The sequence below is a fragment of the Bos grunniens genome, chromosome X (genome assembly GCF_055505025.1).
Source record: "Bos grunniens cultivar Pamir isolate PY7600 chromosome X, Bosgru_T2T1.0, whole genome shotgun sequence".
NCBI classification, from domain to species: domain Eukaryota; kingdom Metazoa; phylum Chordata; class Mammalia; order Artiodactyla; family Bovidae; genus Bos; species Bos grunniens.
In genome coordinates, this window is record NC_141194.1 from 48,347,795 (window position 1) to 48,358,737 (window position 10,943).

The following is a 10,943-nucleotide window of genomic DNA, read 5'->3' on the forward strand; positions in this document are numbered from 1 at the left end:
CCTCCATGGGATCATCCCAACCCAAGTATCGAACACAGGTCTCCTGCATTTCAGGCTGATTCTTTACCATATGAGCCACCAGGGAAGCCCAAGAATACTAGAGTGGGTAGCCTATCCATTCTCCAGGGGAACTTCCTGACCCAGGAAATGATCTGGCATCTCCTGCATTGCAGGAGAATTCTTTACCAGCTGAGCTACCCTAAAAGCCCTTCCTATCCCATATTAGAGAAGTCTTCAGCTATTCTCTCTTCAAATATTTTCTCAGGTCTTTTCTCTGTCTCTCTCTTCTGCTTTTGGGACCCCTATAATGGGAATGTTGGTGCATTTAATGTCACAGAGTTCTCTTAGGCTGTATTCTTTTTTTTTTTTTTTTCATTCTCTTTCTATACTATCTTCTGCAGCAACGATTTCCATCATTCTGTCTTCCAGGTCTGGAGAAGGAAATGGCAACCCGCTCCAGTATTCTTCCCTGGAAAATCCCATGGATGGAGGAGCCTGGTAGGCTACAGTGCATGGGGTCACAAAGAGTCAGACACGACTGAGTGACTTCAATTCACTCACTTCATACTTTCTCACTGGAGAAAGAAATGGCAACCCACTCCAGTATTCTTGCCTGGAGAATCCTGTGAACAGAGGAGCCTGGTGGGCCATGATCCATGGGGTTGCAGAGAGTTGGACACGACTGGAGTGACTAAGCACGTACACACGTCTTCCAGGTCACTTACCCGTTTTTATTCCTCAGTTATTCTGCTATTGATTCCTTATAGTATATTTTTCGTCTCTGTTCTTTACTTCTTCTAGGTTTTTGATAAACATTTCTTATATCCCATCCATTCTTTTTCTGAGGCCCTGGATCATCTTCACAGTCATTACTCTGAGTTCTTTTTCTGGAAGTTTGCCTATCTCTGCTTCATTTAGTTGCTTTTCTGGGGTTTTATTTTGTCCCTTTATCTGGGAGATAACACTCTGCATTTTCATTCTGATTAAATTTCTTTCATGTGATTTTTATTCTAGCCACTGTGGGATTGTGGTTCTTTTTCTTCCATGTGGCCTCTTGTAGATGAGGCTAAGAGGCTTGTATAAGCTTCCTGATGGGAGGGATTGGTGGTGGGAAAAACTAGGCCTTGCTCTGGTGGGCAGGGCCATGCTCACTAAAATTTTAATTAAAATATCTGCTGGTGAGTGGGGTTGTGTTAGTTGATTGGTCTGAGGCAACCCAACTCTGAGGTCTACGAGGTCTACAGTAGAGTTAATGGTGGATTCCAAGAGAGCTTACACCAATGAACACCTCCCAAGACTGTTGCTACCATTGTCCCTGTCCCTGCTTTGAGCCACTGCCAAACCATGTCTCCGCAGGAGACCCTCCAACTTTAACAGATCTGGTTCAGTCTCCTGTGGGGTCATTGTTACTTTTCTCTGGGTCTTGATGGGTGCAAGATTTTGTTTGTGACCTCCAAGAGTGCAGTCTGTTTTCCCCAGTCCTATGGAAGTCTGGTAAGCAAATCCCATTGGCCTTCAAAGTCAGATTCCCTTTGGATTCCCAGCCCCCTTGCCAGATCCCAGGCTAGTAAGCATGACATGGGGCTCAGAATGTTCATAACAATGGGAGAACTTATTTGATATTACTGTACTCCAGTTTGTGGTTTGCCCACCTGGCAAATACAGGATTTGTTTTTATTGTGATTGCACCCCTCCTATCATCTCATTGAGGCTTCTTCTTTGTCTTTGGATGTGGGGTATCTTTTTCTGGTGGCTTCCAGTGTCCTCTTTTCCATGGTTGTTTGACAGCTTGTTGTGACTTCTGTGCTCTCACAGGAGATGAAGACTTCTACTCTGCCATCTTGAACAAATTTTCACTGCCCAATTTTTGATTGGGTTGCTTGTTTTTCTACTATTACATTCTATGAGTTGTTTATATATTTTAGAGAGTAATCCTTTGTCAGTCATTTCCTTTGCAATTATTTTCTCCATTCCAAGAGTTGTCTTTTAATCTTGTTTATTGTTTGGCTGTGCAAATATTTTAAGGTTAATTAGGTCCTATTTCTTTTGGTTTTATTTCCCTTCCTCTAGGAGGCAGGTCAATGAGGATCTCACTGTGATTTATGTCAAAGAATGTACTCTCTATTTTATCCTCTAAGAATTTTATAGTTCATGGCCTTAACATTTAAGTTTTTTTATTCACATTTTGAGTTTATTCTTGTATGTGATGTTAAAAAGCATTCTACTCTCATTCTTCTACATGTAGGTGCCCCATTTTTCCAGCATCACTTATTGAAGAGGTTGCTTTTTCTCCATTGTATATTCTTGCCTTCTTTGTCAAAGGTACTCATAGGTGTGTGGGCTTATCTCTGGGCTTTCTATCATATTTCACTGATCTGTATTTCTATTTTTGTGCCAGTGCCATACTTGCTTGATGACTGTAGCTTTGTAGTATAATCTGAAGTCAGAAAAGTTGATTCCTCCAGCTCAATTCTTCTATCTCAAGATTGCTTTGATTTTTCAGTGTCTTTTGTGTTTCCATACAAATTTTAAAATGTTTTGTTCCAGTTGTGTAAAAAATACCATTAATAGTTTGCTAGAGATTGCATTGAATTTGTAGATTCCTTTTCGCAATATAGTCATTTGACAATATTGACTCTTCCAATCCAAGAACAACGTATATCTCTCCGTCTGTCTTTGTCATCTTTGATTTCTTTCATCAGTGTCTTATAGTTTCTGCATACTTGTCTTCTGTCTCTTTAGGTAGCTTTATTCCTTTGTATGTTTTTCTTTTCACTCTAATGTTGAAGGGGATTGTTTCTTTAATTTCTCTTTCTGATTTTTCATTGTTAGTGTATAGGGAAATAAGAGACTCTTATGTATTAATTATGTATCCTAAAACATTATTGTATTCATTGATTAGCCCTAGTAATTTTCTGGTGGCATCTAAAACATCTACATCTGCTTCATTGACTATACTAAAACCTACACTAAAGCCTTTGACTGTGTGGATCACAACAAACTATGGAAAGTTCTTAAAGGGATGGGAATACCAGACCACCTTTCCTGCCTGCTGAGAATCCTGTATGCAGGTCAAGAAGCAACAATAGAACTGGACAAAAACTGGTTCAAAATTAGGAAAGGAGTATATCAAGGCTGTATATTGTCACCCTGCTTATTTAGCTGATATGCAGAGTATATCATGTGAAATGTCGGGCTGGATGACTCAAAAGCAGGAATCAACATTACTGGGAGATAACCTCAGATATGCAGATGACAACACCCTAATGGCAGAAAGTGAAGAGGAACTAAAGAGCCTCTTGAGGAAGCTGAAAGAGAAGAGAGAAAAAACTGGCTTAAAACTCAACATTCAAATTACTAAGATCATGGCACCTAGTACCATAACTTCATGGCAAATAGATGCGGAAAAAATGGAAACAGTGATAGACTTTATTTTCTTGGGCTCTATAATCACAGTGGATGGTGACTACAGCCATGAAATTAAAGAATGCTAGCTCCTGGGAAGAAAAGCTATGACAAACCTAGACAAAATAATAAAAAGTAGAGACATCACTGAGCACCAAAGAATTGATGCTTTTGAACTGTGGTGTTGGAGAAGACTCAAGAGTTCCTTTGACTGCAAGGAGATTAAGCCAGCCAATCCTAAAGGAAATCAACCCTGAATATTCATTGGAAGGACTGATGCTAAAGGTCCAATAATTTGGCCACCTGACGTGAAGAGCCAACTCACTGGAAAAGACCCTGATGCTGGGAAAGATTGAGGGCAGGAGGAGATGGGAGTGACAAAGGGTGAGATGGTTGGATGGCTTCATCGACTCAATCGACATGAGTTTGGGCAATCTCCGAGGGATAGGGAAGGACAGGGAAACCTGTCATGCTGCAGTCCATGGGGGTCACAAAGAGTTGGACATGACTGAGCAACTGAACAACAGCAATGTATAGTCAACACAATGTATAGTATCATGTAATTTGCAAAGAGTAAGATATTTACTTCTTCTTTTCCAGTATGGATTCCTTTTATTACTTTTTCTCCTCTGATTACCTGAATAATAGTGGCAAGAGTGGCACACTTGTCTTGTTCCTGATCTTAGAGGAAATGCTTTCAGTTTTTCACTGTTAAGAATGTTTTCTGTGGGTTTGTTGTCTATGGCCTTTATTATGTTGAGGTAGGTTCCTTCTATGCCAATTTTCTGGATAGTTTTTTTTATCATAAATGGGTGTTGAATTTCTCTGTTTCTATTGAGACGATCATATGGTCTTTATCTTTCAGTTTGTTAATGATGCTTATCCTTCTTAATATGTTTTTAAAAATTGAAGAGAAAGGAATGCTTCCAAACTCATTCTATGGGCCAGTGTTCCCTTGATGATATAACCAGGAAAAGACACCACCAAAAAAATTACATGGCAATATCTCTGATGAAAATAGATGTAATTATACTCAAGAAAATATGTTTTGTGAAAGAATAGTAGCTCCATTTTTAGCTTTTTAAGAAATCTCCATACTGTTCTCCATAATGGCTGTGCCAATTTACAATCCACCAATACTGCAGGAGGGTTCCATTTTCTCCACACCCTCTCCAGCATTTATTGTTTGTAAACTTTTTCATAATGGCCCTTCTGATTGACATGAGGTAATATATTATTTCAGTTTGATTTCCATTTGTTGGATAATTAGTGATTTTGGGCATCTTTTCATGTGCCTCTTTTTTATCTGTATATCTTCGTTAGAGAAATGTCCATTTAGGTCTTCTGTAATTTGCGCAATGGAATATTACTCAACCATGAAAAAATAATGAAATTCTACCATTTGCAGCCACTAGGATGGACCTAGAGAATATTATGCTTTTCTAAATATTTCTTAAGTTTTTAATTGAAGGATAATTCTCCTGGCAATCTTGATTCCAGTTTATGCTTCATCCAGCTTGGCACTTCTTATGATGTACTCTGCATATAAGTTAAATAAGCAGGGTGACAATATATAGCCTTGATGTACTCCTTTTCTGATTTGGAAACAGAGTCTGTTGTTCTATGTCTGGTTCTAACTGTTGCTTCTTGACCTGCATACAGGTTTCTCAGAAGGCAGGTAAGATGGTCTGGTATTCTCATCTCTTGAAGAATTTTCCACAGTTTGTTGTGATCCACACAGTCAAAGGCTTTAGCATAGTCAGTGAAGCATATATATTTTCTGGAATTCTTTTGCTTCTTCTATGATCCAATGAATTTTGGCAATTTGATCTCTGGTTTCTCTACATTTTCTAAATCCAGCTTGTACATCTGTAAGTTCTTGGTTCATGTACTGTTGAAGCCTAGCTTGGAGGATTTTGAGTATGACCTTGCTAGTACGTGAAATGAGTGCAATTGTGCAGTCATTTGAACATTAGTCCTTAGCGAAATGCAAATTAAACAACAGTGAAATACTACTTCACACCCACTACCACTGCTGTAATGAAAACAAAAATGGTTGAACATTGCTTAAATAAGTCTTTCTCCATAGGCTTAAGATGTAACAGTGTTGAAATACTACTTGTTATAATTGTAATAATTGTTTTGATTGTAAGTTTGTGTCTTTATTATTCTGTTAAAGAGAATAATCGAGTATAATTTTTTTTCTAATTTTATTTTATTTTTAAACTTTACATAATTGTATTAGTTTTGCCAAATATCAAAATGAATCCACCACAGGTATACATGTATAATTTTATAAGTATAAATTTTATAATTTTATAAGCATGCAAGTATAATTTTATAAGTACTTTTTTAAATTTTTTAAATTTTATTTTATTTTTAAACTTTACATAATTGTAGAGAATGGTTAAACTGTGAAAATGTCCTTATGCTAATTTTAGTGAAGCCAGTACAAAACATTTCAGACAATATCTAGTAAACTCATTAAATACTCATTTTATATGGAAAAGGACACCCCATGAAAAAGCGTATGCAAAAGTATCCCAGCTTTGTAAGAGTTTATTTTATAAAGACAATGGAAAGTGTTAATATTTTGCTATAAGCCTTGGTGCATACGAGATGGATTTATAGTTGATTACTTTCTTCCTGTCGATTTGCTAGGTTGTATACCGTGCCCACATTTTCCATACAATTTCTCTGTAATCGGTGAAAAAGAAAAAAATATTATCCTCAATAAATCCAGTAATATATCTGGATATATCAAGAAAATATATCCAGAAAATATATCTGCTTCATTGACTACCAGTCAGTAAAAATTACCGAGATACTGAATCAAGATGGCAGACTGAGCACTTGTGCATTTCTCTCCTCCAACCTCAAACTCCCTTAAGTGACAGGAAAAGGCAGGTTTCCTTAATAAAGAGTAACTCCAGAATGGCAGGGGGAAAGGAAAGGGCAAATTCCTGGAGGATGGAAAGCAGATGCGGCAGGAGTACAGAGATGGAGTTACGGATGGGGTTTGGGAATCTGGGAGCCCAGAACTGAAGAAGCGGCGCTAGGCGGTTGGAGAGGGGATTTGTTGGGCAGGCCGGTCCAGATTTTGGAAAGGGGCGGGGCAAGGAACCAAAGAACTACTCCCACGCCCAAGGCAGTGGTGGATGGAGAATTGCGGGTAGGGGAGGGCGAGGTGCTGGACGGGAAGGAGAGGCCTCTCTCCTGGCAGGAAGCTGAGCTCTACGGAAAAGAGGGAGGAGACTGGCGGCTGCAGTGACTGGTGGGAATCCGATGTGGCAGAGGGGCCGCCGCTGCCACCGAGAGGGAGCGGAAGGCGCCCCCCAAGTAGAGTTACGGAGACATTGCCGCCGTCCTGTCCGCCTATCCAGCAGCCCACTTGATACGCTCCTCGCCTAAAGATCCTCCCTCCTAGCTCTTGCAAGCACCTAACTCGCCGTCTGCTGGTCCTCCTTTGACACAGCCTCCCAGCGGGGGCAGCAGCGAGGTGTCCGATTTGGGCACTCGAGGCCCGCTATCCCCTGCTTGGGGGAGTCTCTGCCCTCTGGCCTGGACAGTGTTGGACGCAGGGCGGGAGGAATAAAGGGGTGCCCTCTATTTCTCTGACTACAACCAGAACTCCATAGCACTAGCGTAGCTGGAACTAGCTAGGGAGGAAGGTTACTGCTTGCACGCACGGTGCAGGGGATTTCCAGCTTTTCTGCCTAGCTTTAGAGGAAAACGGGCGTCTGGGCGTGTGTGCATGGAGTGCACTCTTTAGGAGATAAAGTTCACCATGTCATGCATTGAATTTATTTTTTCTTGATTTCCTTTATTGGGCTGCTTTGTTACTCTGCTCCGCGCAGGCATGAAGACCCCGCTCGCAAAAACGGCTTCTGGGCAGCGGTCCAGGACAGGCTCAGGGCATGCCAGTGTGTCTGTTATCATGATGAAGAGAAAAGCTGCACACAAGAAGCATAGGAGCAGACCCATCTCCCACCCTCCAAGGAATATCGTGGGCTGCAGAATTCGGCATGGATGGAAAGACGGAGATGAACCTCAAAGAGAGTGGAAGCGAACCATTCTGGATCAGATACCTGTAAATCCCTCTCTGTATCATAAAATATGATGGATTTGACTGTGTTTATGGATTGGAACTTCACAGAGATGAAAGACTGTCATCACTTGAAGTCCTTCCTAATAGAGTTGCATCATCTAGAATCAGTGATACACACTTAATGGAAATTATGATTGGCAAAGCAGTGGAACATATTTTTGAGACAGAGGAAGGTTCCAAAAATGAATGGAGGGGGATGGTCTTAGCTCAGGCACCTGTCATGAATACGTGGTTTTACATTACCTATGAGAAAGATCCTGGATTATATATGTACCAGCTCTTAGATGATTATAAAGATGGTGACCTACACATCCTTCCAGATTCCAATGATTCTCCTCTCACAGAGAGGGAGCCAGGAGAAGTCATAGACAGCCTATTAGGCAAACAAGTGGAATATGCCAAGGAGGATGGCTCCAAGAGAATTGGCATGGTCATTCATCAGGTGGAAGCAAAACCCTCTTGTACTTCATCAAATTTGATGATGATTTCCATATCTATGTCTATGATTTGGTAAAAACATCTTAGAGGTCATTTTGAAATTTGCCAAATATGTGAGACAGATTGTAGAATCTGAACACACAAAAAGTCTTGATTGCTTTACAATTTGTAAGAACCATCTTCTCCTCTTTTTCACATATTTTCCTGGCAAAAAATTAAAACTTCCACCCTCCCAGACATGTTTTGAAGAATCCTTCTGCCCTTACCTCTAACTTTTTATGTGTTCCTCCCCACATTAGAATGATTGACTTATCTAATTAGAAGGGTAAAGTCTGACATTCATTGGCCCATATTTTTACCTTGGGTGGTGTTAATAGACTAAAGGTAACTGAAGACTTCTTGCCTCATTCTTTTGGTCATTTAGACAATCTTCACTGAAGTGTGAAGCTTCCTGAGATATTCAATATGGCTGGCTAAGTATGTTGGCAACTTCAACCCACCCCTTAGGTGACTTCAAATGTCTAATTTGGGAAAGGAATGAGAGGCTCATGTTGGTCTTCCATCCAAGTTGCATTTTAAATTCCAACTGTACTGAAAGTCTTATTCTTGTACTTATTGTTCAACTTGGTTCAAAATCAAGAGGGCAGTTATTTTGTATTTTAGTGCATAGGCTGAGAAATCTTACAAAATTGTTAAGGGGTAAGCATTTAGGAACCAAATGCAACTGGAGAAATCATGGCATTAGGATTTTTGTTGTCTACAATAGCTCTGGCTTGTACCGACAGACATGGAGTGGGTTTTTACAGACATAGGCTGTGCAGACAGAATTTAACACAATTGGGCTTTGCCAGCCCAAGGAAGCATTATGTCAGGCTCTAGCTAGAGTCCTCAGTCACAGGGTAAAGGCTAGGTTTAGCATGGTTGGCAGATCTGTTCAGGACCTTAAAATGAACAAAAAACTGGAATCAGGCTGAGATACAGATTTCTTTCCCATGCTAGAAGGCATGCTTTGAAAATGTTTAGATTACATTTTCATTAGATTCTTAGAAGACTTCTGAGTCCTAGCATATGAGGTGGGAAAGGCACTTGCTAGAACTAAAAAGACTGAAAATAGACTTTGCTTCCTTGTAGGAATTGGTAAGCTCATTTATTATGGTGTCCTAGCAGGACTATGAAACATATACTAGATGATCAAAAGACAGTCATATTCTAAGTGCTTTAATGTTTTAAACGCTGGCATTAGTAGATAGAAATCTAATAGATATTTGTTAGTGTGTTTTTTCAGCTTTATCCTGTTTTTTGGCTGGGCCTAAGAAACTCATATGCAGATAAGGGTGAACCCTATTTCAGCAAAAAAATGAGTAATGGAATGGGCCTTGTATCTTCCACTATTAAAGGCATTAGGGAAAGTCAACTTTGGAAAGGTTGAAAAATATGCAAAGTTTTGGAGAGAAGCACCCAGTCAAAACCAATGTGTTCTCATTGGGTTTCTAAGAGAATCTCCATTAGCACTAACAGCCAGGCCATGGACTTCCACAGATGTGGCGTTGGGACTCATGATGGTACAATCAACCACTTGTGTAGTATCTTCCCAATTAAAGTTCACAGGTCATAGAGTCAAGACTACTGGCACAGAGAGACCACATACTGCTGAGGATGAAACCAGGAAGATACTCTCTTTTCCCATGTATTCTCTGTCTATTTTCTTTCCTTTTGCTGTCACTAAGTCTCTCCTTAGATATTTGATGACAACTACAATGTGGGTTGCACATTGTATTACCTCTGTATTACCCTATGTACTAAGTCCCAGAGACATAAATGTGTTTGAGTATCTGTTTTAGAGGCTGAGGGTTAGTGTGCCTTCTAATTTTGGAGATGTGATGCTGATTCTGTGAAGATCTTATGCCCTGTTGACCCCATGGACTCTTAAACATGCAATTGTGGGGTTAGATTAATTCAACTCCTGAAGTTCTAAAGGAACTACACCAAATCAAAAGGAAGACAGTCCAGGCTACAGCTGCTGAAGGAACCGCATTATCTGTCAAGACATCTTTGTGAGATCTGTATGGTTGACATCAGAAAAACAAGAAATTTGGGAAGGCAGGATTTTGGACTTTAATTCTTTTGGATTAAAAAAAAAAAAGAAATTTCATTTGGGGCATTCATTTTTCCCTTGGAGTTTAATAACTGGTATGGCTTTCATACAGTTCAAATTAAGGCATTTTCATTATGTTGTTGACATTGTGTTATTTGGAGTATTTTAATGCTATCTTTGGGGCTTATTGTATAATCTTTATAAGCTGTGTCAGATAATGTGGTTGGACATAATTATAAATTGAGAATAAAGTAGTGAATTTTCAGCCAGGGGTGTATGTAGCTTTAGAATTAGTTTAATTACTGTTCTATTCTGACTTATTTCAGTGCCTTCTGGAGCAAAAGTAAAATTGCTCACCAGTCTTAGGCAAGTGGGAGCAGGACATTCCTAAGATCCTACTGGTCTCCCCAAAAAGGGATAACCAAGCCCTGTTTGTCTTGGATGTTGGCAATATGGACAGAAATGTCCAAAGTTATGATAGGATCTATCCTCTGCCTCTCTCTATGTTCCTGAACAAGAAAAAGGAATTGTGCCTCTCAAAAATATTATGGAAGAAAATTTCTACCTATCTCTATTAGTGACTCATTCAGTCTCCCAAGTGGGAGGAGAAATAATTTGGTGAAACATGAGAAAAGGGTTACTATGGATATGTAACTTAGGGCCGTGTTGGCTCCTGAGCTCATTTCTCACAGAAAGAAATGGGAAAGCAGATAGTCTGTCACTACATGATTGGCTAAACATCTAATCTGCAGACCTCTTTCACCCTCTAGGGTGGGGGATCAATTATCTTCACACTTGGAGTAGAAGTTCATTTCAGGCTTAGGTCCAAAACATGCCCTCCAGTCCAGCTCTATCAGCAATAAAGCCAATATCTATTTTTATTCTTAAAAAATTTTT

General features: G+C 39.8%; 1 pseudogene; it reads left to right on the plus strand.

Annotated features, from left to right (window-relative positions):
• The first annotated feature begins 6,690 nt into the window (after nucleotides 1-6,690).
• On the plus strand, nucleotides 6,691-8,038 carry LOC147340283 (spindlin-3-like; annotated as a pseudogene).
• The last annotated feature ends 2,905 nt before the right edge of the window (nucleotides 8,039-10,943 follow it).